Source organism: Podarcis liolepis (assembly GCF_965112155.1).
Source record: "Podarcis liolepis genome assembly, chromosome: 2".
Classification (NCBI taxonomy): domain Eukaryota; kingdom Metazoa; phylum Chordata; class Lepidosauria; order Squamata; family Lacertidae; genus Podarcis; species Podarcis liolepis.
The window spans coordinates 106,617,568-106,645,393 of NC_139555.1; the positions used below are offsets into that span (position 1 = coordinate 106,617,568).

Here is a 27,826-nt window from a genome sequence, read left to right on the forward strand (position 1 = left end):
GCTGCTGCTTTGACACTTCCCTGGCCACCCGTGTCCACGGGTGCAATTCGAGGCTATGGAATTAAGGGGTGTCGCGCGTGTGAGAGAGATGTTGACTCCGCACTTGATCGGGACCGCCCCCTCTGTAGCCGTGCGCTACTTCGCTTTCCCCCAAATGTGGGTAAGGCAGTCCCACGCGTGCATTTTTGGGGTGCGTGGGGCAGCCTCCTCCTGATCATTCCTCTGCGCGGGGTCCTGGACATCTGCCCCAAAGTCCTGCCCGGACAGACCCCCCCCCAGAAATAAAGACCCTCCTTCCTTTGCCCATTGATTTAGGGATACAGGCGGGCGCGCAAACACACACACACATTTTCTCATTCTCTCTCCCTCTCTCACAGGCCCCTCCCAGCCTCCATCTTCATCATCCTTTTATCCATCCTCCTCCGGAGAAAGCAGCGACAGCCGCCCAAGCGGGCGGGGGAGGCGGGCTGAGACGGACAGAGCGGCCCCTCCCCTCCCCTCCCATTCCTTTCCTTTCCCGGCACCGGGCACCCTCCCCCTCCCGCTCTCGGCTTTGCGCGGTCGCTGCTCCGGGTCCCCAGCTGCTGCTCGGGGAGATCCCAGCCACTACCGCCACTACTACCACCACCACCTCTCCCAGCCTTTCCTCCTCATGTCTTGGATCTGTTAGGATCCAGTGCTGGGATCTACCAAGACCGCCGTCCTGCCTACTCACCCCCCCACCAGATCATCAACACGCCCGCGCTGCCAGGCGAGATTGCTTCCTCTCCCAGCTGGGATCCCTCTATCACCAAGAGGGCTGTCCCTCTCTCTCCACAACCTCCCGCATCCGCCCGCCCGTGCGTCGGTTTCTCCGCCGCTGCCGCCGGCTCGCTCAGCCTCTGGGATGGCTCAGCCGCCGCTGGGAACCCCTCGCTGACTGGGATCTGGCTTCTCCTCGGATCGCTCGCTCTCCATCACCAAGGGGACTCTGCCCACCTCTCTACCAGAGAGCCGCCTCTTCGGGCGCCTCCTTCGCCCTCGCCTGGAAAATCGGCTACCGCGGACAGCGCCCCAGGTAAGGATTCAGTTGCTTTTTGGCCTACCGTGGGGGGGGGGAGCCGGGGGTGGCGGCAGTAGTACTGGTGGTGGTGGTGGTTATGGAGGCAAAAGCTCTTCCCCGATTCTTGCCTATTGTTCCCCCCCCCCCTCAACACCTTCCTCCACTAGCACTCAGCGCTGTGGCAATCGGGAACAGGTTGTCCTGGGGTAATTGATGGAGAAGGTTGGGCAATGGACTCTAGCAGGGGGCATAGGGAGAGAGCAGGAGGGGAGGGCAAGTCTGTTTGTGTGTGTGTGTTGCTTGATGGAGGGGGGGGGATTTCTGGTCTTCTGGGAAGCTCAGGGCAGCAGGCGGCGTTGCTGCCCAGGTGGCCAAGCGCCAGGGCCATCCCCTGTGGGCAGGGCAGCGATTTACAGAGCGGGTGCTTTGTAGCAAGGCTTGGATTTATGCCTGGTGCCAGCCTGCTTGATTTACGCCTGTCCCCAGAGCTAGGCCAGGGAGACAGCTTAATCAGGGGCTCTCACTAGTCCTGTTTCACTTGGCATTTGCAGAGCGGAGGGGGAGGGGGAGTGCAGAGGGGTAAGGAGGAGGCCTGCATCTCTAGGGAGGGCAGCAATGGGGCAACATTAAGGCCTAGCTGGTTCTGATGTGCTCCTCTGCTCCCTCCATCACTCACAACCCTGCTCTACCCTACATTCCTGTCTGGACATGCCTCACCTTCTCCCTCCCTGCGTACTTGGACGGTGCTTGCCACCCACACGGTGTCTTGGCCAAATGAGTTATTACTCCCTATGAACCCAGAGAAATCTTTTCTTCTTCTTTTTAAAAAAGCCCTTGGCTTGAGCAATTTATTGTAGCGGTCTTTTACTATCAATTCTTTATTTATTGCATCCATATCCCACCTTTCCTGCAAGGAGATCAAGGTTGGCGTATGTGGTGGTTTGCTCCCTCCCCCTCACAACAACCCTGTGAGGTAGACCGGGTGCAGAGACTGTGACTGGCCCAAGGTCGCTCAGGGAGTTCCATGCATGGCTTAGCGGGGATTTGAACCCAGGTCCTAGTTATGACGCTCTAACCATTACACCGCACTGGCTCTCTCTGTTGCTGTCATTATTCATTGCATCATTGCAGGGGGTTGGACTAGATGCCCCTCGCGGCCCCTTCCAACTCTATGATTCTAGGACAGGCTGGATGGTCATCTGTCATGGATGCTTTAGCTGAGATCCCTGCATTGCAGGGGGTTGGACTAGATGACCCTCGGGGTCCCTTCTAACTTTACAATTCTATGATTCCCTGAGGGTAGTGTAGACAAGTCTGGCACTAGGGCCCTTTGCCTTGCAGCACAGCCGTCAGATCTAGAAAAGAGGGAGTTTATGTCTGCATGGGGGTCAGCAGAGGTTGCTAACCTGTGGCCGTCCCGACGCTATTTGGATTCCCATCATCCCTGGCCATTGGCCATGTTGACTGGGGCTGAAGGGAGCTGGAGTCCCACGGCATCTTGAAGGCCACCCCTGATATTTTAGGGCAGCAGTTGGACCAGATGGTCTTCACCTCACCCTTGACTCCTGTGCTTCTTCTGCCCACAACCACGTTCTTCCTTGTGCCAAGCGCTTTCCCACACACCCCTTCAAAACTGCACGTACGCGTTCGCACACACACACTCCTCCCTTGAGTCACTGTGGCCAAGAGTTCCCCCTTGATTCTGCCTGTGTTTAGGAAACCGTGGCTATCGTACATCTTAGCCCTCCAGGCAGCTGCAAGCATGCTTCTGGGCACTGACTAGAGGCGGCTCAGCAGAGCTGAGCAAGCATTCACTCAGGGGTGGCTGCATCCCACATCGAAGTGTCACATGAAGACAAATGGCCCGCACTTCAGGGCAGGTTGCAAGCACAATGGAGACCGTGGATGGGGAACGAGGGGTCAATGCCAACCTGGGATAGGTGGGTACTGACCGATAGCCCCAGACCAGGTACACTGAACGGAGATTAAATTCAAAGGAGTTTTGTTGCGCAGATTTTGGACGGCATAAACTTTCATGGACTAGAGTCCACTTTGCTAGGTACATGAAGCGTATTATCAGTGTGGAATGTATCTATGGATTTATTTGTGTGCGTCTATCGTTTGAGGATAGCACTCCAGGCATTTGAAGAGGTGAACTCTCACGCACAGACATGCGTGCTGCAACAACTAGGTTTTTTTTTAAGGTGCCAAAAAACCCTTCCTTGCCTTTGCTTGTAACCAGACTAGCATCGTTGCCTTCAAAATGCATATTTCCTTTGGGATGTTTGGATATGCAGGTATGACTCACTAGTTTCCCCACTGGGTTGAGGTTTCATCTGAAAAGTGGTAAAGCGTATGAGACTTGAACCAGGAAACCCCTCGCTCAAAGGTCACCTCAGCCGTTAGCTTGCTAAACTGGTCTTTCAGTCTTAAATCCCTGAGTCTGTAATATGGGGATAATACTAATCACGTTTGCCCACCATGTATAGTTCTTGGAAAGCTAGCCAAGACAACATCATTGTTGCTATTTTTATTAGTAAGCAACCTCAAAAAAATCATTTGATGTGGTGGATCTTTCCCCCTGTCCCATATTAGTTAGTAATTTGTTAGTAATTTTTTATCACCTTCAAAGGTAAAAAAAAGGGGGGAAAGCTTCGCAATGTAAAATGCAATTAATCATAAGCATAGCATGCAGGCCAGGTGTTACCTAGTAACTTATTACTGTTAGCTTTGTGTGTATAAGTAGGGACAATATCTTGATTCTATGTTGTGGTGGCACGGACTATTTTGGGTTAGATCGCATGCAAAATACATGGATAAAAATTATTTTTTAAAAAACCCTCCAGATCTGAAGTGCTAGGTTAAATGCAAAACATTGTCACTCCTGCCTGCCTCCCAGGACGGCTCTTACGAGGATAAATGCGCCGAGGACTGTAAAGCACTTTGCACGCAGAAAAGTGGGACAGCAGCCTGATTAATATTAATGGCTGAACGAACCAAGGTGGCAGAAGTAACGGAGAAGCTCTTTGATTGCATTTATTTGTTTCCTGGCAAAGTGCTGATTCCTCCGGTCTCTAAATAGATTCCGGGAGCGGATGTTTCCCAGGGCTCAGCCCTGATCACTTCTGTCTCTTGGGGCTTCAAGGGTAAGGAACTGTCAGTGGCCAGGATGGCGCTGTGGAGAAGGGGAAAGAGGAGGAGGAGGAGGAGGAGGGCCAGGGCAGCGCTCTGAGCTTCCTTCCAGCAGTGCCTAAACTGGGCAGCTGGAGCTTTGCTGCGAGAGCTTGCCTCCAGCAGCGTCTGGCTGAAACCTTTGGCTGCGTTTCGCGCCCTGGCTTCAGGAGCCGTGGTGCCTTCGCCAAGCGTTGCTTGCCCTGCGCGTGGAGGGCTGCGGGACCCAAGAAAGTGCCGGAAGGGAAGCAGCCGAGGTGCAGCTGGGAGGAGCCTGTTGTGAGGCCTGCCTGTGTGCCCAGGCCCTGTGGCAGAGTGCGTAGCTAGGCAACCGGCTTAGCGGTTGTTGTCAGCTTTTATTAATGCCTGGGTTAATTACCCCGCTGGGGTCAGGAGACAGAGCACCTGTGGGGGAGAAGGCCCCTCTGACAGCTCTGTGCATCCTGCGTGCGTGCGTGCACACGTGCACAAACACACAAACACACACATAGCAGTTCCCTGCAACTCTGACAATTCCAACATGTAAACCGCTCTCTAATCCCAGTCAGGCCAAACTCAGGCCCAACAATGGAAGAAGAGCCCATCCACTCAGTGACTTGCTGCCAGGCAAATGTTCCCATGAGTTTACGCCGCAGGGGTCAGAAACTTTTTCAGCAGAGGGCCGGTCCACTGTCCCTCAGACCTTGTGGGGGGCCGGACTATATTTTGGAAAAAGAATGAATTCCTACGCCCCACAAATAACCCAGAGATGCATTTTAAATAAAAGGACACATTCTACTCATGTAAAAACACGCTGATTCCTGGACCGTCTGCAGACTGGATTTAGAAGGTGATTGGGCCGGATCCGGCCCCCGGGCCTTAGTTTGCCTACTCATGGTTTACGGTGTGAACCACGTTCCTCCCCTGAGGTTGCTCCGGCTATCTGGTATCCAGAGACATACTGCCCAATTCTCCCTTTCAGAGGAAATTGAGCCCAGACGCCATAGTCACATCTTGTGGCAGTGAGTTCCATCAGTTCATTTTGTGTTGTGTGGATAAATGTTGTTGTTGTTTTGGGTCTGTCCTGAATTGACTGCCAGTTCTAATGATAAGAAGGGGGAAGAAAAAAGGTTCTCTTTCTGCCCACTTTCTCCTCACAGGGCAGAATTTTATAACCCCATTATTATATCCCACATGCCACACACAGACACGTGACAAGATTTTTTTTGGGAGGATGGGTCCTCCTGTTCCTCAGCTTCTGTGGTTTCTCCCTATGTTCCACAGCTTTCCTCTCCTCTCCTCTTGTTCTGTACTATTCCAGTTCCAGCCCATAAAAGATATATGAATTTAGGCACCTCCATGTCTAGAACTCACACTGATAGTCATGGACAATATCATAGTTTGATCCCAATATAATGTACTCTTTTGAATGCTGCTCTGTAATTGAAATGTGTGGCACAAAGTTGCTTTTCTTCTTCTTGTTGTTGTTAGACAATTATAATATTATATAATACCATTGTTGTTATCACCTTATAGCATTTTTGAGTTTTAAAACTGGCCCTACCTCACAGGTTTGTTGTAATGAACAGTGAAATAATGTAAGTGAAACGTATGCTGACCCTCCTTATGGGGTCTTCGCTGCGAGATCACATTCATCCGGTATTATACCAGCTGCACTGGCTCCCGGTGGAGTACAGGATCAGGTTTAAGGTGCTGGTTTTAACCTTTAAAGCCCTATACAGCCTAGGACCCTCATACCTACGGGACCGCCTCTCCTGGTATGCCCCACAGAGGAACCTACGGTCTGCAAATAAAAACATCCTGAAGGTCCCAGGCCTCAGAGAGGTTAGGCTGGCCTCAACCAGAGCCAGGGCTTTCTCGGCTGCGGCTCCAATCTGGTGGAACGCTCTGTCACAAGAGACTAGGGCCCTGCAGGACCTGACATCTTTCCGCAGGGCCTGCAAGACAGAGTTGTTCCACCAGGCCTTTGATCAGGGTCCTGCCTGACTCCCTCCTCTGGCAACCTGCACAGAACTTTGCTTAACGGTTGCCATTAATTTGATTTTAATTAATTGTTATAATGAAATGTTTTAGAATGTTAGATTATTTGATTGTTTGATTATTTGATTGTTGTTAGCCGCCCTGAGCCCGGCTTTGGCTGGGGAGGGCAGGGTATAAATAAAATTTTTTTTTATTATTATTATTATTATTATTATTATTGACACCATACATCTGAAGCACATTCTTCCCCTCCCAAGAATTCTGAGAACTTTAGTTTACCCTTCATGGAGCTATAATTCTCAGCACCCTTAATAAGCTACAGTTCCTAGAAGTCTTTGGAGGAAGCCATGTGCTTCAAATGTGCTACAAATGTATGGTGTGTATACAGAGTTCACTTACATTATGTCAGTATTTGTTACAACAAACTTGTAAGGGAGGCCAGTGCTATCACTAAACTGTATTTGGTGGGGTTTGGGCAGAAGCTGAGGGATGCTGGTTGTCATAAGATAATACAGTGAATTCATAGCAGAGGTGAAGTTTGAGTAAATCACACTGGAGAAATATTGGCCTTGCACTGAAAAATATGAAGAATGGAAATGTGCTTTACTGGATTTTAAAGCTACAGCTAGACTGTCAAAACATATTTAGTTTTCCCTCCCTTTATATCATTTGACTTTTTATTGATTCCATTTAGGCGCAACGAGTGAATATTGTTACCTCACAATAATAGCAATGCTTAGATTTGTGCAAATAAGTCATGGCAACATTTCGATTCTAAAGTTTTATGTTGCTGCATAGACTGTTTCGGGTTGGAGCCGTGTTCCAGTCTGGAATTCCTGCTTCTGAAGGGGAAGTCTCCTTTATGTATCTTTTTTCCCAGCTCCAAAAATCTGTTTCACAAGTCAACATGTGGAGATTCTCAGGCAGTTGTGTGAAAGCCCTTGCTGTGTGAGAGAGTTTGTGCGTATCTCACAAAACACCGGCATTAAGAAAAGGATTGACCAGGTCATCTTCCATTGCCTCCTAAAAGCAGACACAGGGAACCATGGTTAGAAGAAAACCAACAACTGTTTGTAGGGACATGGGAGATTGCTTTATAAAACCAGACACAGGGAACCATGGTTAGAAGAAACCAACAGCTGTGTGTAGGGACATGGGAGATTGCTTTATAAAAGCAGGCACAGGGAACCATGGTTAGAAGAAAATCAACAGCTGTGTAGGGAAATGGGAGATTGCTTTATAAAAGCAGACACAGGGAACCATGGTTAGAAGAAAACCAACAGCTGTGTGTAGGCTTTACAACAGTTTCAGACTATTGGTCCATCTAACTACTGTTGACACCGATTGGCAGTGGCTTTCAAGGGTTTCTGACAAGATAAGTTTCCCCAGCCTTACCTAGAACTGCTAGGGCTTGAACCTGGGATCAAAGCATGTGCTCAACCACTGAGCTACAGCCCACCATCGCCTCATATTCCCATCTACCTAAAACAGGTTGGAATGACGAAAGGGGACTGGGGTGTGGTCACCCTGACAATGTGAACTAATGATCATTAGTCAGGGCACATTCAACACACTTAGGCCTTAGGTAGGGGTGACCCAGGTAGATCTCTCAAGAGCTGACTTCTCCTGCATGAAGCTACCTGGATATTAAGTCCTTGGAGGCCATTCTCTGATTTCCCCACCTTTCAGAAGTTAAGCTGGTGGAGACTGGGTTGCCTCTGTTGTGCTGCCTCTTCTCTGGCTGCTCTCAGTGCCCTCACACCACACCTAAGTGGGCACATTTCCTTTTACCAATTACATAAACCTGGGATACGAACCTTTTTCAGCCCAGGGGCCACATTCCCTCCCACACAAGCTTCCCAGGGGCCATATGTCAGTGGTGGGTGGGACAAAGTGGGCGGAGCAAGGGCTGCACATTTGACCTTTGTGCACTGGACAAGTTTCTACCATCCCTTTCTGTCCTTCAGACAAGCAAGAGGTACTACCAGAGTTTGCGCCCCAGCCAGGCAAAAATACTCAAGGTGCGAGGCAAGGCTAGTGAGTGGTGTGGCTGAGGGAGAGGGGGATGGCCTGTGAAGATGTCAAGGGCCAGAAAGAGAGGTCTGGAGGGCCACAGAGGCGGTTTTGGGGTAGTGTGACCAGTGCGGTTGCGCCGGGCACCATGCTGTGGAACAATGCTGTGGAGCGGAGCTCCAAATTTCAGCGTTGCATAGGGCACTGCTGGAATTTGAGAGCCTAAGAAAAAGAAGAGTTTGGATTTGATATCCTGCTTTATCACCACCCAAAGGAGTCTCTGAGCGGCTAACATTCTCCTTTCCCTTCCCCACAAGAAACACTCTGTGAGGTGAGTGGGGCTGAGAGGCTTCAGAGAAGTGTGACTAGCCCAAGGTCACCCAGCAGCTGCATGTGGAGGAGCGGAGACGCGAACCCGGTTCCCCAGATTACGAGACTACCGCTCTTAACCACTACACCACACTGGCTCTCCTAAGGTCTACCACTGAAGGCTGCATGTGGCCCCGGGCCCTGAGCTCCTCCACCACAAAATTAGGAGGACAGTGGGACAGGTAGTAACACCAGCAAGGAGGAACAGCCAGGTCAGGCGCTTTCTGGGGTGTTGGCTGGGGTAGGTGCCCACCAGCAGTGACCCCTGGCTCTTGCCTGGCACTCTTCCTTGGCAGTGAGTCAGATACCTTTTCTGTTCCTGATGAAGACATTTCCAGCCTAAACCTTTCTGACCCTTTGTCTTTTGTTCTGTGTCGTTTTCCTTTTGTTCTGCTGATCTTTGTCGCCACACCGCAGCCCTTGCTGAAATAGTAACCGCAGCGGAGTTTGCCGGATGTTAAAGAGCATTTGGCCACCCTGCCCCTTGCTGGGGCTTATTTCATGTGTGTGGCAGGTCGTACCATAGAAGTTGCTTCCTTGCCGCAAAGAAAGGGAAACAAGCGGCTACATTTCAGGTTGCAGGAAAGTTCTGAATATCGTTTTGAACGGTCGTCCGGTTGGTGTTGCGGAAGATTTCAGACATAAAGGAAGACAGGAGAGAAGGAAAAGGGAGGAAGGCTGCATATGTGATGAATTGTTTATCTGTCCGAGGCATAGAGGGCCTTGGAATAGGGTTCAGCACGAAGTCCACCCTGACAAATTTTAACATAGCCTTGATTATATAGTTGTAGGGGTGTGGGTGTGTGGGTGTGCAGTGAAGAGCACTCTAGAGTTCTGTAGGAGCTAAAACGTGAAATTATTGATCTACCAACAACAGCCTGCAACTTGCCGCTGTAATCAGCCTCCTTAACAGACAATTGGAAGGTAGCCTACATAACATCAATTTTTAACAGCGTAGCAAGGGCAAAGCTAGAAAATTACAAGCCTGTCAACTTAATGCCTTTCCCTGGGTAAGCTAGAATTATAGATAAACAAGCCTTGCTGATGAAGGATCAGCATGGCTTTTTGGGAAAAAAGGCCAGCCTCACCAACCTTTTAGCATTTGCTGCAAATGTCAGTACGGATGTAGGCAGCAGTGATCAAGGAGACAAGAGGTACCTCGGTTTCCCTCACAATTGTTTGTGATGAGGTCCCTCCCCCAAATGCTCATGAGTGAACTCAATGGTCATAGGACAAGAGCCAGACCCTCCATTTATGTATGCTTGTTATTTGTTACCCTGTTGTTGTTTTTCATTCGGGAGCCAAAAGTGACTTGGAAAGTAATTTAGAACAAGCACCCGCCAACGAACCATAATAAAACAAGGCAATAAAATTGACAGCAGCAGTAAAATGAATACAATCACAGCACCAGGAAGGTTCTAGAGGCAACAAAATGTTGAGAAAAATCAGTGCAAGTGAGTGTAAAGTCATATTGAGGCAAATGTCTCTGTGTGTGTCAGAGAGAGGGGAGGGGAGAGAGAGAGACTTGGCAGTGACTGACCATGACCCTCAGTAAACATGAACAAGGCAAATTCCATGCTTAGGAAAGAACCTGGGATAGCTCAGTTGAGACGCTTAATCTCATGGTTGTGAGTTCAAGCCCCATGTTGGGCAAAATATTCCTGGACCAGATGACCCATTTGGATCCTTCCAGCTCTACAATTCTACGATGCTATAACTGTGAAGGTAAGGGATGCGGGTGGCGCTGTGGGTTAAACCACAGAGCCTAGGACTTGCTGATCAGAAGGTCAGCAGTTCGAATCCCCACAACGGGGTGAGCTCCCATTGTTTGGTCCCAGCTCCTGCCAACCTAGCAGCAAGTCAAAGTGCAATAAGACAAATAGGTACCGCTCCGGCAGAAAGGTAAACGGCGTTTCCGTGTACTGCTCTGGTTCGCCAGTCACGCTGGCCACATGACCCGGAAGCTGTACGCTGGCTCCCTCGGCCAATAAAGCGAGATGAGCACCGCAACCCCAGAGTTGGCCACAACTAGACCTAATGGTCAGGGGTCCCTTTACCTTTGCCTATAACTGTGAAGGCAGCTACCCGTATTGCGGCGCATTTTACATAAATCCATTATGAGTTTGCATTTGGAAAGATCTGTATGTACCATTCCGGTCACCCCTCTCTCAATAAAAGAAAATGATTTGTTGTTGTTGTTGTTGTTGTTGTTGTTGTTGTTGTTGTTGTTTACCTGCCCTTCAGCCTAAGATCCCAGGACAGATTACAATGTTAACATATACAGAGCTGGAAAAGATGCAGACTAGCACGATCAAAATGACCAAGGGGCTACAGACTCTTCCCTGCAAATCTCTGGAGCTTTTTGGTTTAGACAATAAAATATGGCTGGGGGTGGAGGAGGGCGTGATACGATGGGAAACGATAAAATAGTGGAAGGTCGGATTTTCCTCTCCCTCTTTCGTAACTGCCTGAGACCTTGGGGAACCGTTGCTGCAGCTCAAAGGAGACGCACTCGGCTCCATGAATCAGTGGCCTGACTCACTCGAAGGCAGCTTCACGGGGGTCAGATCATTCGGTTACCTTTTTAAACTTGCTCCAGTAACGCTTTCGCACACCCAACGAAGCTGTGAGGAGAATAATAAGAGGATGAACGCTGCTTTGCTCCTTCAGTAAAAAGAAAAAAGAACCCCAAAAAGGTGTAGCGTCGTGTTTTCTAGCCTGGGAAACAGGGTTTCTTTTAAGGCAGGGATGGGGAGTCCTTCAAAGGCCCTTGGCCAGCCAGCATGGTCAATAGTCAAGGAGGAGGATGGGAACTGTAGCCCACCAACATCTAGAGCAGCGGTTCTCAACCTGTGGGTCCCCAGATGTTGTTGGACTACAACTCCCAACCTCCCTGAGCTCTGGCCTTGCTAGCTAGGGGTGATGGGTGTTGTAGTTCAACAACATCTGGGGAACCACAGGCTGAGAAAGGCTGATCTAGAGCAGTGTTCCCCAACCTTGGGCCTCCAGCTGTTCTTGGACTACAATTCCCATCATCCTTGACCACTGGTCTTGCTAGTGAGGGATGATGGGAGTTGTAGTCCAAAAACAGCTGGAGGCCCAAGGTTGGGGAACACTGATCTACAGGGTCCCACTGGTTTCTGCGTCATTGCTTCAAGGCCATGCTGGTGCTCCCGTTGAGCGTCAAAATCAGGCGATGGCGCCAGACCGGGATGAGCTATCCCAGAATGCAATGGTGTGGTTTTCTGCCAGTGCTGTTGTGGAACCCCAGAACTGCTTTTCACAGCAGGAGCAAAGGGCATCGCCCGCCTGCCAGAGTGGGCATTTGACAGAGCAGTAAGCTTGGGGTGAGTTGAAGGACAGCTCTGGCATGGGGCACCATTCTTTGATGAGCAGGCTAGGCTCATCGGGTGAAGAGCTCAAAGTCATCTTGAAGGGGCATATTACAATATAATTGTTCTATTATTATCCCAAAAGGGGAGGTTTCTACACCAACCAAAAGGACATGCTTAAATGTTACAGTGCAAATGGGCCTCTCGTTGGAATGTCTAGCTTGGGCAGATAGAGATAAGGAACAAGGATTTATTGTAATACCAGGATGAGGGAGGTTGCAGGAAGGAGGGAGAGAAGACCAAGACCTTACATGGTAATAGGAGCTTATTATAAGTTTCAATTTCCCAGAAATCAGGTGGTTTACAAGAAATCAGGTGACTTACAAGAGATCAGGTGGTATTCTATTCTGCAAATCTATATAGAGGGGATGCACCCTGACTGAGTGTGCAGGTTGCGTACTGATCGCCCTGTACTTTTGTTTTGCATATGCACTTCAAATAAAAATCCTGTTAATAACCTGCAAGGACGTTTTGCCACTTTGTGTGAATCTGTGCTTCAGGGACCCAATAGCAGATATGTGTGGTCCTTCAATCTGTTGAACTTCATGGCTGATCAGGGCTGGGAAGACAGGTCTCCCGGGCCCAGAAGCAGCTTGCGAGGTGGTGCAGTGGCACTATTCCTGGCAGGTTGGTGACTGTCACTTGCAAGGGATGGAGGCTGGCACAGTGCAAATGCCCCGACAGCCTCAACCGGCGTGTTTGCACCAGGCTGCCTCACTCCTCCCCTCTCCCTCCTGGAAGGCAACAGTGACCTTTGCCAATTCACAATTCCATGACTGTCAGCTGACCCGAACTGTTCTTTGCAGGGCATTTTGCTGTGTCCTGCTGCTTTTTGTGTGCCTATGTACGTATTTATATATATCGCCATATCTATCTTTCTGCGTACATATCTATATCGTCTATAACCTTCACTGTACTCGGTTTGGTGCCCTCTAAAATCATTTTTGTTCGGGCAAGCTTACCCAGACAGGCAGAAATTGGCATGCATTTTAATCTGTTTCCCGCTTGGTTGGTTGAATTTAATTATATTTTGAATTTTTTAAAATATCTGTTTTTAATGTCCTTTTTGCCAATTTAATGTTCTTGTTGTTGTTGTTGTTGTTGCTGCTGCTGCTGTAAAGGTTGTTGTTGTTTATAAACCGCTTAGGAGTTTGCTTACAATCAACAAGCAGATAAGAAATATTCAGTGGAAGTCTGCTAAATACAACCAGTCAAAACAGTGTAAAATAACAAAAGCACAAAATGCCCATCAATTACATTGGGCGCATGTTTGATATGCCGGCTAGTCCTGTGGCACAGAAACAGAAAAACCAAGCCACCCTTGTCTCTCACCTAGGGTGCGCATACACCCCTTCTGTGACTGGGTGGCGTTGGCTTCATGCGCACCATACATTTAAAGCACATCGCTTCCCTCCAAGGAATCATGGGAACTGTAGTTTATCCCTCCCAGAGCTATGATTCCCAGCAAACTACAGTTCCCAGGATTCTTTTGAGGAAGTCCCGTGCTTTGCATGCATGTCCACCATCTAAGAAATAAAGTACAGTGGTACCTCGGGTTACATACGCTTCAGGTTACATACGCTTCAGGTTACAGACTCCGCTAACCCAGAAATAGTACCTCAGGTTAAGAACTTTGCTTCAGGATGAGAACAGAAATCGTGTTCCGGCGGCGCGGCAGCAGCAGGCGGCCCCATAGGCTAAAGTGGTGCTTCAGGTTAAGAACAGTTTCAGGTTAAGTACGGACCTCCGGAACGAATGAAGTACTTAACCTGAGGTACCACTGTAAATATAATACAGAAATAAATAATATTTAACATTTTTGCACTTTTACAGTAACAGACTTTTCTGGGTGGGAGGTGTTTCTGAGGCTTTTGCCTATATTTTGAAGTTCCCGGGACCAATCCTTGGAATCTCCAGCTTCATAAACACACACACACATCCACATTCTCAGGCAGCACAGCTTTAGAAGACCACCCTCTGCCCTACCAGCCTTTAGAGCTGTCTGTCGCAGCTAAGACAGGACTGGACTAGGTGGATCAATGGTGTCAATCCATAGTGAGCAGCTTTGTGTGTGTACATGTGTTTTGTGTTCAGAAAGGAATCCCTGCTAGCTTCAATGAAAAGGAACGCTTGCCTCTCGTTATTCATCTCCTAAACCGAGGATTTATATCCCCTCCCCCCTTTCGCTGTAGAAACTGTGCTCAGGGCGGCTTGCAACACTTTACGAGTTCCAACAGGAATTAGAAAATTAGCAACACAGTGCAACAAACGAAAATAAGCTCGCAGTGGTTAAATCTCTCCAGAATCACAAGGGGACAAAGCAATATCATCTGCTCTGTCTCAGTAATTGTCAGGTAAGAATGTTGTAAGCAGAGGTGTCGTTTATTTTTGATACGCGAGAACACACCACTGGTCATCTCGCTTACCAGTAGCAAGGGAAACAGAATGAGTCTTGCATGAGTGCCAAGATTTCCTCCAAGCTGGAGGAAATCTTACTGGGGGGGGGCACTTTCAGATGAACTTCAACGGAGAGCACTAATGTGGTGCAGTGCACAGGTCTCCAACTGCTGGATTGGGACCTAGGAGTGGGTCATGACCTGATCCAAGGTGGGTTGTTGCACTTCCACCATGTAGACAAACAGTAAAAGATTAAGACATGTGTCCACAAATACATGCTTGGGTTGAAAGTGGATCCTCAGCCTGAAAAAGCTGATGATACCTGATGTAGTGGATATAGGAGAACTGTACAGTGGTACCTTGGGTTACATACGCTTCAGCTTACAGACTCCGCTAACCCAGAAATAGTGCTTCAGGTTAAGAACTTAGCTTCAGGATGAGAACAGAAATTGTGCTCTGGCGGCGTGGCGGCAACAGGAGGCCCCATTAGCTAAAGTGGTGCTTCAGGTTAAGAACAGTTTCAGGTTAAGAACAGACCTCCAGAATGAATTAAGTACTTAACCAGAGGTACCACTGTATTCAGATTCCCATTTGGCCTCAAAGCCGATTAGTTGACTTTGGACCAATTGCAAGCTCTCAGCATAACCTACCGTACTTCACAGTGTTGTGAGAGTAAAGTACGCACCCAGCTACACTGTCTTGAGCTACTTTCAAGAAGGACACTATATACATTAATCAAGAAAAGAAATTAAATATTGGAAGCAGTGGCGTGTGGTCAGCGGACATGGGGGACCAGGCTAGTCCCCTAAATCAGGCACGGCCAACAGGTAGATCGTGATCACTGGACATCTGTGGTAGATCACTAGTAGATCACTGGCTCCCCCGCCCTAAAGAAGCTCAACAACTTTGCCTCCCTTAAAAAAAGCGGGCTTTCCTTTCCTCATCCTCTCTAAAAAAAGCCCAACAACTTTGACCAAAAAGGGGGTAGATCACTGCCAGTTTTTAACTGTCTGAATAGATCGCAGTCTTTTGGGAGTTGGCCACCCGTGCCCTAAATGTTCCCCTGGCACCTCCTTCCCAAAGCCCAGGAAGCTTCTGCCCAGCCTAGGGAGGAGGGACGATGCTCATGCATGCGATGTCAGGACCTCGCGACCTCATGTGTGCAATGTCCCCCCACCCCACAATCTCCCCTTGCAAGCTGGTGCCTCTGACCCTAACTCAGGGGTCAGCAAGGTTTACCTTGTCTGGGCCGGTTCATTCCAGTGAAAATCCCTCCATGTGCTGGATCGCGTGTGTGCGTGAGCGTGTCTGCGCAGACATGATTTCCGGTGTCTGCGCATGCACAGACACGATTTCCAGCACCGCGGAAGCGAGCCCCCATCCCACGCTGGTTTAGCGCCACGTGTAGGGACTCATGGGCTGGTTAAACAATCCCTGTGGGCTGCTTGTGGCCCATGGGCCTTAGGTTGCTGACCCCTGCCCTAACTGTTTCCCTACAAAAAAATCTCACCGTGGGTGTTAGGAGCAATGTACCGATGGATTTTCATGAGGATCAAAAAGTGAACAAATCTCAAAATGCTGCAGAAATGTGGAGGACAGAGTTTAAGATTGGAAGAACGAGAAAAGGAGAGACAGCGAAATCGGTAGATCCATCCATCCCTAATTACCACTGAGCCACACAGCTCATGGTCAAAGACATCACCTGCAGCAAGTTTGCTAGAATATTGCAGCAGGCAGCTGCAGGGGGTGTCGGGCCAGAATTCCTCCCCCTCGCCTAGCCCTATTGACCGGCAGGCAGGGATGGCATTGGGTAACCCCACACCATATATTGAGAACAAATTGTTTGTGGGGAAAGAGCGCAAGGCATTACATTATCCGAAGGAGGTCTTGAATGAGGAAGATCTTCCCGCGCTCTATTCACAATTGGCTCGGACTCATCCGCCTGAGTCAAGCCATCAATGGCTGCACATGTAATTGCAGAATGCACTGACTAATGTTTGCAGACAGTGCCTTGTGCAATCTGAAATGCCTTTGGGCACCGGGGATGTCACAGAAAGCCTGCAATAATATTGAATAACATGCAAAGTGCGGGTACATTCCTTAGAACTGTCTCCAGGTGTGTTGAAAGGGACCTGGGAAAGGGATACAACACAGATGAATCCGGGGTGCAGGGAAGCTTTGGAGATCTGTTAGATCTACAGCACAGTGCAGCACTCCTCAACCGGTTGCCCTCCAGACGTCTCAGACTATTTTCCCCATCAGTCCCACAGCCGGCATGGTTGGTGCGAAGGCTGGCAAGTTCCTACGCAGGTGGTTGTTTGTTTTCCTGAGAAATAAGTCCCATTCTTTTCAAGAGGCTTTCTGCAAAGTAATTCTGCACAGGACTGCAAAGCTGCGCACAACCGTTGTTTTGGAATAAGTCCCATTCGATTCTAAACTCCAGCGGGTGCAGAATGCTGCAGCGAGGCTCCTCACGGGGTCCCTGCCATAGTCACCCAGTGCTATACCAGTTGCACTGGCCAGCATGGAGTATAGGATCAGGTTCAAGGTGCTGGTCTTGACCTTTAAAGCCCTTTGTGGCTTAGGGCCCTCATATCTACGGGACCGCCTCTCCTGGTATGCCCCGCAGAGGACCTTAAGGTCCATGAATAACCATAGTTTAGAGGTCCCGGGCCCTAAGGAAGTCAGACTATCCTCCACCAGGGCCAGGGCCTTTTCAGTGATGGCCCCGACCTGGTGGAATGCTCTGTCCCATGAGACAGGGCCCTGCAGGATTTAACTTCCTTCTGCGAGGGCCTTTAAGACAGAGCTATTCCGCCTGGCCTTTAATGTGAATTCAGCCTGATCTTTTATTTCCCTTCTCTTCCCTCCCCCTCCCTTTTTATGAAGATCACCCACTCTGAGACCCCACAGCTAATTCTCCCCTGGCCTCCTCGCTGGCCCAAGTAGGACCAATTCAGCCAGCTAGCCCAGGGGATTATCTGATTGATTTTTGATTTTTATTGTTATTTGTGTTTTTATACCTATTTTATGATGCTTTTATAATTAAGTGTTTTAAAGTGTTCTAAATTTGTTGTTAGTCGCCCTGAGCCGGGTTTTTGAACCAGGAAGGGCAGGGTATAAATAAAAAAATATTATTATTATTATTATTATTATTATTATTATTAAACAGAAGGACATAAGAAGAGCACGGCTGGATTAGGCCCATGGCATCCTGTTCTCACAATGGCCACCCAGTTGCCTGTGAGAAGTGTGCAAGCAGGAGCTGAGCACAGCAGCACTATGCGCACCTGTGATTCTCAGAAGAACAGAGCTATTCTGGCCAGCAGCCATTGATGCCCATAGGATCAGGCTGCACAACTGATTTTGTTGAAGAAGAAGAAGAAGAAGAAGAGTTTGGATTTGATATCCCGCTTTATCACTCCCCTTCAGGAGTCTCAAAGCGGCTCACATTCTCCTTTCCCTTCCTCCCCCACAACAAACACTCTGTGAGGTGAGTGGGGCTGAGAGACTTCAGAGAAGTGTGACTGGCCCAAGGTCACCCAGCAGCTGCATGTGGAGGAGCGGAGACGCGAACCCGGTTCCCCAGATTACGAGACTACCGCTCTTAACCACTACACCACACTGGCTCTCCAGTGTGGTGGAGTGTGGTTGAGTGAGTGTTGCATCCCTTTGAGACAATGACACTCAAAATGAGTGGAGGCTAGCTGGTGGTTGCATTGTGTGGCTCTCAAATGAATACCTCTTTAACTCATATGGTATGGGAATGTTGTAAAATTGTAGTCTCCCCCCCCCCCATTCCTCTCCCCTCTCAAACGGCCACATGGTGTTCAAGCAGATCTGTGTTTTTTTGGTTGTTGCTATAAATACAAATTGTTTTTAATGAATTCCCCTTCAGTCGGTGCCACACAGCAAGAGACAAGTACTACTAGACCTAGTTCTCCTTGAAGCAGAGCAAGAAATGGTCCTCTTTATGTATAATTAGCAGCTTCAAAGAATGCAGATTTTATGAAGTGAGACAAAAAAACCCAAAAAAGGTATTTCCTAGATTGTGTGTGTGTGTGCCTAGACTGAGAGAGATATTTTACCTCCATCGTATGAGCATTCAGAATCCGGTTCATTCTTTGGTTCATAATCTGCATATCCATTACAATGGCTGCATGCTATTTTCTTTGAAAGCTGAATATTTGTTTGTTATTGTAACATATACGAACTTCCTTTTATGAGGTGGAATTTGCAGTGCAGTCCTATGCCCGTCTGCCCAGAAGTTACTATTTCCAGATGTGTAGTTGTGCAGGAAAAAACAATGGAGAGTTCCATGGCACCTTAATAGCACCACACAAGTTTGTGCTATGATAAATACATCTGTTGGTCCTCAACATGCCACAGGGCTCTTGTTTTAACTCAGAAGTAAGTGCCTCTGAGCTCAACAGGACTTCCTCTCAGCAGTCACGAAATTAAAAGACGCCTGCATCTTGGGAGAAAAGCAATGACAAACCTAGAAATCATCTTAAAAAGCAGAGACATCACCTTGACAACAAAGGTCCGTATAGTTAAAGCTAATGTTTTCCCAGTACTGATGTATGGAAGTGAGAGCTGGACCATAAAGAAGGCCGATTACCGAAGAATTGATGCTTTTAAATTATGGCGCTGGAGGAGACTCTTGAGAGTCCCATGGACTGCAAGAAGATCAAACCTCTCCATTCTGAAGGAAATCAGCCCTGAGTGCTCACTGGAAGGACAGATCCTGAAGCTGAGGCTCCAAGACTCATGGCCACCTCATGAGAAGAGAAGACTCCCTGGAAAAGACCCTGATGCTGGGAAAGATGGAGGGCACAAGGAGAAGGGGATGACAGAGGACAAGATGGTTGGATACTGTTCTCGAAGCTACCAGCATAAGTTTGACCAAACTGCGGGAGGCAGTGGAAGACAGGAGTGCCTGGCGTGCTCTGGTCCATGGGGTCACGAAGAGTCGGACACGACTAAACGACTAAACAACAACAACAACAAATGTGTCTTTGTGTCTTATTACAGTGGTACCTCAGGTTACATACGCTTCAGGTTACAGACTCTGCTAACCCAGAAATAGTACCTCGGGTAAGAACTTTGCTTCAGGATGAGAACAGAAATTGTGCTCCGGCAGCACGGCAGCAGCAGGAGGCCCCATTAGCTAAAGTGGTGCTTCAGGTTAAGAACTGTTTCAGGTTAAGAACGGACCTCCGGAACAAATTAAGTACGGTACTTAACCCGAGGTTCCACTGTATACTCCTATGCGGGTGGCGGGTCCTCGACTCACAAGCGGCTGCCCTTCTGCTTTCGCCCCGGGTGTGAATGTGTGCTTATTTCTCTGACCCTGTGTATGTTACTCTAGCTCCAGATTAGCCTTTCAGGAACCCGCGATTAGGAGGCTGCAACTTGGGGATTATTTTGTCTGCCTGCTGGTCGCCCACCCCTCTGCCTCTCTCCTGCCTGTCCCTGCTATTGTATGAATAATGAATAGGGGATGTCTGGCTGCCGGGAAGCCTCCGTGGGGGGATGCCGCTCCTGCGGCAATGAACACGGCTTCCCACTTAGTGCTCTCCCGCTTTGCACTGTGCAGCGGGTTGTGGTTAGACTTCCTGGACCTGCTTCCTCCCTGAGCTGCCATTCAGCGCATAGCAGTTCCGCGCCGGCCTCCTCACTCCTCAACCGCCTCCACCTGCCTGGCCCGGCTTCGCGAAGGCTTCCTATTCTCAGAGGAAGCTTTAAAAGACTTATGTTCAGGGAAGCGGCCGGCCAGGGCCCCAGAGGGGTGCTTGCCTCTGCTTGGGCAGCCAAGTGTGCCGTGTTTGGCCAGTATTCTCCATGCTGGCGTAAGCGGCATAGTTATGAGTCGCTGCGCAGGCTTTGTGGCATGAAGATGAAGATGTGCTGAGGGCAGCACAGGTGCAAAGAGCTGCCGGGGGGGGGGGGGTTGCGAGGCATCAAGACACCCCTGCAGCAATGGCACGAATCACTAGGGCCTTAACAAAAAAATTAAAAGGGTACCACCGGTGTTGTTTATTGCATTTGCATCCTGTTTTTTCTTCTCCAAGTAGCTCACGATGGCGTAAATTGTTCTCCCTGCCCCTCCTCATTTAATGCTCACAGCAACCCTGTGATATGGGTTAGGCTGAGGGGCAGTGACTGGGCCCAAGGGCACTCAGAGACCCTCAGGACAGAGCAAAGGATTTGAACCCTGGTCTGCTGGGTCACAGCCCGACACTCTAATAACTGCACAACACTGGCTTTCGAATATTTTTCAGTTCTTCTTCTTCTTCTTCTTCTTCTTCTTCTTCTTCTTCTTCTTCTTCTTCTTCTTCTTCTTCTCTTTGCTCTTGTTCCTTTTTAAAATAGATTTTTAAAGAATTTCTTTTATTGCAGGATATTATAACATTGTATTAGGTATCAACTTTTGTATATCTTTTGGTAAGTATCAACAAAAACATATCCTTTTTTATTTTTGGTAAATTCATCACAAATTCTTTAGCATCCTACTTCCAGTAATCTGAGTAACATTGTTTAGGCTACTGACCAATCAGTCCTTTGTACTACAGATAAGTCCAGGATAGCTGGACTGATGCTTCATCAATGGGAGATAATGGTTAGGAAATGATCTTTTGTTTGCTGAAAATCTCTCTGAGTTTTTGCAATAGCATTCTCCAGACCACCTACTATTAACTGAGCTTGTTTTGGATGTTTGTATGTGATGCCAATAAAAGGTTTGATGATGATGATTAACTGAGCATTCAATTCTGATTCCTAAAGTTCATGTGGAGGTCAAATTATACCAAGTCTTTCTTGAGCATGTCTTCTTCTTCTTCTTCTTCTTCTTCTTCTTCTTCTTCTTCTTCTCCTCCTCCTCCTCCTCCTCCTCCTTCTTCTTCTTCTTCTTCGTCTTCCAGCATTCCCTCTGATTTGTTTGTGTGGTGGCACTTTAATCCACTTTAATCCAAATGTGCAAACCTAAAGTATGCAGTTAAAAGTCACCCTGCAAAATATTGACAATCTGGAGGCACTCTGAAATATTCAGGAGAGCTGAAAGGAAAGTGACTCTCCTCCAGCTGAGGAGATTGGGCAGGTGGAGAGGAGGGACAGGTATGCTGCAAAATGATGCAAAACTGTTGCCACACATCAGCACTGTTTTGGAGTGAATAGGACAACATTGGGTTTTGGAGTGATAGCTACGGCCCTAGCTTTGAGGAGCAATTGCTCAGTTTGTGGGAGGCTGCAAAACATAGGGTGTTTTTCCCCCCTGCAAAACAACAGCTTTAGAGGGGGTTCCAAATGTTGGGGTTCATGGTTAATGTGAAGTACGAACCCCATATTTGATGTATCAATTACAGTGGTGCCTCGCAAGACGAAATTAATTCGTTCCGTGAGTTTTGTCGTCTTGCGATTTTTTTCGTCTTGCGAAGCACAGTGTCGGGAAAGTTTTGGAAAAGCTTCAAAAATACCAAAGTCTTTTAAAACCTCAAAAAAGGCTACCACACCGCATTCTATGAGTTGCTCCTCGGAGTCAAGTCGCAACTGTATTAACGGTGTTAAGAAAAAAGAAACAAACTTGCAAGACGTTTCCGTCTTGCGAAGCAAGCCCATAGGGAAAATCGTCTTGCGAAGCAACTCAAAAAACCAAAAACCCTTTCGTCTAGCGAGTTTTTTGTCTTGCGAGGCATTCGTCTTGTGAGGTACCACTGTACTCGGTTTGTGGGAAGCTACAAAATGCTGGGTTTTTGCTGCAAAACGCTGCAAAACAATTGCAAAACTTTGGCACACGTTTGGAGAGAGAGGTCGATTTTTGAGCTAAGGCGATCCACCCCATACATTTAAAGCAGGTGACTTCTTCCCAAAGAATCGTGGGAAGTGTAGTTTTGCTAAAGGTGCTGGGAATTTGTAGCTCTGCGAGGGGAAAGCCATCGTTCTCGGAATTCTTTCGGGGAGTGAAGTCAAGTGATTTTTATGCGTGTTGCATGCATTTTAAGTGTGTGGTGTGACTCTGACCAGAGACAGGGGGAGAGAGTGAAGGTTTCTTGCCTTGGAGTTAGCTGAATCGGGCGTGTCTGCCCAAGCCCAATCTCTGGGAGATCTTTGGCACTGTGGGAGTGGCTTGTTTGCCTCTGCTCGCGGCTCTGCTTGCGTCTTTGTAAATAAAGCAAGCATTATTACAATAAGTTCCTGCTGCTCCAGTGCTCCCCGCCTGTGAAGACAACTAACCTAGGTGGAGCTGTGTCCCTGGAAAATCCCCACCGACTGAGAAACTGGCCAGGATGCAGCGATATAATAGCAGGCTCCTTCTTGAACCTGTAGCCTGTAATTATTACCTCCAGGGCCATATTCCAATAGCTCTGAATCTCAGACAATGAGCATCCAAAAGGACACAGACAACCTGCATTTAACAAACCGCGTTTCCAGCACCTGTAAACGTTCTGCAGATGCCCAGTTTTGGATTTCACAAAAAAGGTAAATAAACGCCGGCTCTGTGGATGGGGCCAATGGGCATAGCCTAGAGCAGGGGTCAGCAAACTTTTTCAGCAGGGGGCTGGTCCACTGTCCCTCAGACCTTGTGGGGGGCCGGACTATATTTTTTTTGGAGGGGATGAACAAATTCCTATGCGCCACAAATAACCCAGAGATGCATTTTAAATAAAAGGGCACATTCTACTCATGTAAAAACACGCTGATTCCCAGACTGTCCACAGGCCGGATTGAGAAGGCAATTGGGCCGGATCCGGCCCCCGGGCCTTAGTTTGCCTACCCATGGCCTAGAGTCAATGAGAAGCTCACAGCTTGCAGGCACCGGAACAAAGGCAGAGACAATCCCTTCCAATCCAACCCTTCAGTTCTATGATCAGGGCTGCCCCCCCCCATGAGAACCCCAACCACCTTGCCACCTCCATCTCTGGTGAAGAAGCAACATCGTCTCTCCCCATAAATTGGCACCAATGCTGGCAGCAGAGGTGGTGGTGCAGATGTTACGGGAGTGGTGCCAGTGGAGGTGGGCAGTACAGCAGAGGTGAGAAGTGTGGCGGCAGAGGTGGCATGGCAGAGCGGCAAAGCCATGTGTCACTTCCCCTTTTGCCTCAAGTGGAGAAAAGACGCACTGCCATGTGGATGATTCTAAAGAAGAGTTCCTGAACTGGTGTGCTGCAGTGGTTAGAGCAGGGGTAGGCAACCACCTAAGGGCCCCAGGTTGCTGACCCCGGGGTTAGAGTGTTATGCCAGGACTTGGAAGTCTTTGTTACACACACACACACACACACACACACACACACACACACACACCCCATGGAGACCAGGGACAGGGAAATACACTCCATAGTGGTCTTACAATATGGGATGTGCTCCAGGTTATGGAAGAAGAGGAAGTGAAGATGTATATATGGTGATACTCTGAGCCCATTGTAGCATGTTCTTTTTTTTATAGATATTTTATTAAGTTTTCACAATAAAAAAGCATATGTAGACAAAGAAAATACAAAATCACAAAAAGCAATACAATACAAAAATACAAACATTAAACACATCAAAAGAAAAAGAAAAAAAGATAAAAACACATATAGTAACAAAAAACAAAAATTCCCTCTTTCTTATTTTCTCATCTTCAATTAGCTTATTTTCCCAACTTCCTCACGTCTCCCGTTCTTGTATCCCTTTTTAGAAATTAATTCAGCAAATTCATATCCTATTAATTTATCTGTTGTTAGTCCAATCTTACATTTTACTTTGTTGCTAAAGCCTGCAATTCATTTCAATGTCCTTAACATTCATAAATTTTACAGTATTTCTGCAAATAAATTTTAAATTTCTTCCAATCTTCCTCCACCGTCTCCTCTCCCTGGTCTCGGATTCTGCCAGTCATTTCCGCCATCTCCATATAGTCCATTAGTTGCATCTGCCAATCTTCCAAGGTGGGTAGATCTTGTGTCTTCCAATGCTTTGCGCATTGTAGCATGTTCTTTTGCCCTGTGCCTTCTGCTGTGGACTATTCTTTGGTTAGGCATCTTTGTGGTTACCGTATTGGCCTGAATATAAGCCGCACCCAAATATAAGCAGCACCTTTGAAATAGGAAGTGGGTGGGAAGGAAAAAAATTACCTGAATATAAGCCGCTCCATTCTTTGTGACTCCTGGCTGCATACTGGGGGGACGGGACCATGCTCCATTGCTGGCAGCCTTTCCCCTTCCTCACTCTCTCCCTTCCTGGCCTTAGGAGAGAGGTCGGGGGACTACGCATGGGGCGGGCGGCGCTTTGCTGCACTCCTGGCGCTGTTTGACCCATACTCCTGGCTGCAGAAATGTAAGGTCGCAAATCTAAGTGACACTTTTCACGGTCGGAATTTGGGGGGGAAGTGAGGCTTATATTCAGGTCAATACGGTAATCATCCACAATGATTGGCTAAAATTTCATCCACAGGAGCCTGCGTGGTGTGTCCTGTTTTGCTGACTGAACCAAAACGGGAAAGTGCCACTCTGGTGCCCCCAGGAGTCTCAAAGAGAGGCAGAGATGGATGGATGGATGGACAGAGAGACAAACAGATGGTAGGTAGGTAGGTAGGTAGGTAGGTAGGTAGGTAGGTAGGTAAAGAGTGTTTCTAGATCACTGCACATGGTGACAGCAGTCACGAAATTAAAAGACGCCTGCTTCTTGGGAGGAAAGCAATGACAAACCTAGACAGCATCTTAAAAAGCAGAGACATCACCTTGCCAACAAAGGTCAGTATAGTTAAAGCTGTGGTTTCCCCAGTAGTGATGTACGGAAGTGAGAGCTGGACCATAAGGAAGGCTGATCGCCGAAGAATTGATGCTTTTGAATTCTGGTGCTGGAGGAGACTCTTGAGAGTCCCATGGACTGCAAGAAGATCAAACCTCTCCATTCTGAAGGAAATCAGCCCTGAGTGCTCACCGGAAGGACAGATTGTGAAGCTGAGGCTCCAATACTTTGGCCACCTCATGAGAAGAGAAGACTCCCTGGAAAAGACCCTGATGTTGGGAAAGATGGAGGGCACAAGGAGAAGGGGACAACAGAGGACGAGATGGTTGGACAGTGTTCTCGAAGCTACAAACATGAGTCTGACCAAACTGCGGGAGGCAGTGGAAAACAGGAGTGCCTGGCATGCTCTGGTCCATGGGGTCACGAAGAGTCGGACACGACTAAATGACTAAACAACAACAAAAGTTGATTCGCTGAAATTTGGGGTGAGTCTAGGATAGACTACCCAAATTGTTCTCTGGAGCATGTTCTGTCTCTTTGTTTCTCCTTATACTCTGCTTATATACATGCGTAAACAAAGCAGTTAAAAGCACTCTTTCTCACCTGTAAGAAACTTACAGCACATGTCTGCTTCAGCACTGCAAGCCATCAAAAGGCCCCTGATGACCTATTTCTTCCAAAAAAGGCCCTTCTTTGATAAGCATTTCCTGCCGCTCCTAATCGATCTGCCGCTGAATTATTTTATACGTTTTAATGATACTGCATGGAATGGGATGTTGTTAGTTATGGGTGTTGCTGCCTTGCTGGTGTTTTACTGTTTGTGATTCTAAAATCCATGAAAGCAGGGTACATTTCCATCCCGTGGGCTGCCATGTATAGACTCCTCCAGACACAGCTCAGCAATTTGTGACAACAGGGCCTTCATCTCCATTGCCTGACACGGGATTATTTCCTTACATAATTAATTAACTTAAAGCGTTTATAAAGTGCTTAATATTTCGAAAGCCTCTCAGTGGGTACAATTTTTTTTTACATATTTTTAAAAAGCCATTTTAAAAACACAGCCTAAAGCCAATAAAACCGCAGTATGAAAGCATACAAAACAGGCATTAGGGTTTTCAGACACATATAGCAGGGTCTGATCTTACGGGTCAAAGGAAGCCTGAGCAAAAGATCTTTTTAGGACATCTGAAGCCACTAACAGTTGCTGCTTCATGTATGGCAGGGCAGTTGGTGAAGATGTCTCTTTCCACATCACTGGCTTTTGATATTCTGCAGGGTACGGTCACCTCAATCTTCTTCCACCAGGTCAACAGATCTATTGCTTTGGCCAGCCAGAAACCCCCTTGTACATTTCCATCCACATCTCTAAAGGACATGGGCAAAATGCCACTGTCCAGCCTTGAGAGCCAGTGTGGCGTAGTGGTTAAGAGCGGTGGACTCGTAATCTGGTGAACCGGGTTTGCGTCTCCGCTCCTCCACATGCAGCTGCTGGGTGACCTTGGGCCAGTCACACTTCTCTGAAGTCTCTCAGCCCCACTCACCTCACAGAGTGTTTGTTGTGGGGGAGGAAGGGAAAGGAGAATGGTAGCCACTTTGAGACTCCTTCAGGTAGTGATAAAGCGGGATATCAAATCCAAACTCTTCTTCTTCTTCTTCTTCTTCTTCTTCTTCTTCTTCTTCTTCTTCTTCTTCTTCTTCTTCTTCTTCTTCCACATCCTCTCCCTCTGGGCTCTGCAAAAGGACTCTTGCTCTCCTGCTTTGCACCCCAAAAGGCTTGCTGCATTTTAACTCCTCCCATGTTAAAGAGTGACAAAAGGGTGGGTTCCGCTTTTCTTCCAAAGAGCATCTAAAGGGCAGAGGGATCGTTCTAATCCACCATAATGATTATGAAAGTGCCCGAGGTTAATTAATTTTGGATAAAACATTAAAGAGAGGATTATAATAGAATTTTTAAAAACCCAACGCCATCCCATAAATGTGCATTGGAAGCATGCGAGGGTAATCCAGCCTTTAACCCTCATTAACCCAGTTTAGCTAAAAGGTGGCACGTGCATATTATGGGAGAATTCATGATCTTGAGAATATGTCTGCTGGCTCGGCTGGTTTTCAGCTGGCGGGTCAGGATCCACTACTAGGTTGTGGCCTGATGTAAGTTGGGTCGCGCAGCGGCAGCATTAACAACATATGGTATAACAGAATTAAAAATAGGTTCCTAAATGCATCTTCGGTAGGTCCCGGATACGAAAACACCGAATGCTATACAGTGGTACCTTGGGTTAAGAACTTAAGTCATTCTGGAGATCCGTTCTTAACCTGAAACTGTTCTTAACCTGAGGTACCACTTTAGCTAATGGGGCCTCCCACTGCTGCTGCGCCACCGGAACACGATTTCTGTTCTCATCCTGAAGCAAAGTTCTTAACCCGAGGTAATATTTCTGGGTTAGCGGAGTCTGTAACCTGAAGCGTCTGTAACCTGAAGCGTCTGTAACCCGAGCTACCACTGTACTGCTGAAGTCAGCACATTTCATTCAGTGTGCCAGTGTGGTGTAGTGGTTAAGAGTGGTAGACTCGTAATCTGGGGAGCCGGGTTCGCGTCTCCGCTCCTCCACATGCAGCTGCTGGGTGACCTTGGGCCAGTCACACTTCTCTGAAGTCTCTCAGCCCCACTCACCTCACAGAGTGTTTGTTGTGGGGGAGGAAGGGAAAGGAGAATGTTAGCTGTTTTGAGACC

At 48.0% G+C, this 27,826-nt stretch overlaps 1 protein-coding gene across 1 annotated transcript in view; it reads left to right on the forward strand.

Annotated features, from left to right (window-relative positions):
• Positions 1 to 550: 550 nt before the first annotated feature.
• The window catches only part of GABBR1 (gamma-aminobutyric acid type B receptor subunit 1), a 174,910-nt gene continuing 147,634 nt past the window's right edge, over positions 551 to 27,826 (forward strand). The window contains exon 1 of the mRNA XM_083491380.1: positions 551 to 1,057. The gene's annotated coding sequence lies outside the window, so the exon portion shown is untranslated. The remainder of the gene's footprint in view (positions 1,058 to 27,826) is intronic.